This window comes from Odontomachus brunneus, unplaced genomic scaffold (genome assembly GCF_010583005.1).
Source record: "Odontomachus brunneus isolate Ranch 3 - 2012 unplaced genomic scaffold, Obru_v1 Obru_scaffold_012, whole genome shotgun sequence".
NCBI classification, from domain to species: domain Eukaryota; kingdom Metazoa; phylum Arthropoda; class Insecta; order Hymenoptera; family Formicidae; genus Odontomachus; species Odontomachus brunneus.
The window spans coordinates 2867518-2868923 of NW_022639462.1; the positions used below are offsets into that span (position 1 = coordinate 2867518).

Genomic DNA, 1406 nt, shown 5'->3' on the forward strand with positions numbered 1-1406 from the left:
TAGTTTTTTAATATTAATTGATGCTGTTGCTATGAGGCTTCTGAAAAATAATAAAACAATTAATATATTATGGCCACACATATGAGCATGAGCGCATATGTGTGTGATCACATTTTTGCCACCAAACATAAAAAATGAAATAAATAAAATAAAAATGATCACAAAAAAAATGTATAAAAAAATTATTAATTAAAAAAAAATGTGGCACTTATGCATGTACTTAAACATGCTATATCACAGTCATAATAAAATAAATAATTTACGTAATAAATAAAATAAATAATCTGCGTAATAAATAAAACAAAAAATACTGTTCGAGATTCGAACCAACATGACGGTTAACTTCACGTCAGCGGGGACCGGTGACCGCTGCGGCAATCATTTATTTGAGATAAACATCACTCGATGCTCTAATTCGGCACACAAGCGACGCACTTCGTCCTTTCAATGTTGATCGCACGTTCGTATCACGTGCGATCCCAGCATCGCGATGCCAGCGAGCCGTCAGCCGTCGTAAGGATCCGAGCGATCGCCATGGCAACGGATCGCACAAACAAGGATTCCGCGAATCGGCGGGCGGCTCGCGCCGCGAAAAGCTCGTGTTACTCGACAAATGCCTAAATAAGGAAATGTAGACTCTCGCTCGTGGCGAAAACCGTTTCTCGCCTTGCTTCGCTGGCCCAATCCACTCGCGTCGTAGCCCTTTCAAAATCGGTATATATGCGACCGCTCAACGCGGCTCTTCACTTCGATCTTACTTCTCTTCCTAACTCGAATCAGTGAGAATCAAATTTGTTTTTTTTTTACACGAATCGGTCTGTTAAAAGCGTGGCGGGTTATCTCGAGCTCACATCCCACTGGGGATATCGCAGCTCGCAATCGGAATCCGTTAGATTCCGTATTCTGGATCGCGTCTTCGCGAGCTCTCGCTCTATTAGTGTCGCGGCGCGTTCCAGTCTCTTGTGACTCGCCAGCTGACCAACGGCTGTTTTGCATCGCTCATGATCGGGCAGAACCGAGTGGATTGTGGACCGAGAGTCGTTCACTTAAAGCGAAAATCGCCGTCAATTGCGCTCTCCGAACGCTCGCGCGCCGTTCGGTCTCGAACTTTGATTATTTGTACAGTGTAAATCGTCCTTTGGAGTACGCCGTCGGTCTCAGGCGCGCGCGTAAACGAGCTCAGGGCCACGCGGTCAAGATTTCCGTCGGTCGCGGCAAGATCTCCGTCGATTGAGTATCGAATCGATACTCGTCAAGATTTCCGCCGTGCAACCTAAGGCCCTCGGCATCTAAGCTCGGTGAAGATTTTCGACTTTCGCTTAATGTGAGACCTGACGAGCAGTGAACCGACAGCTTGACAAATTAATAAACAACAAAGAAAACTTGAGTTACTCATACGACTGTGA

At 45.3% G+C, this 1406-nt stretch overlaps 1 protein-coding gene across 1 annotated transcript in view; it reads left to right on the top strand.

The window, feature by feature from the left end:
* The window catches only part of LOC116840893 (serine-aspartate repeat-containing protein D-like), an 18008-nt gene that overhangs the window by 835 nt on the left and 15767 nt on the right, over positions 1-1406 (top strand). The gene's annotated exons all lie outside the window — the stretch shown is intronic.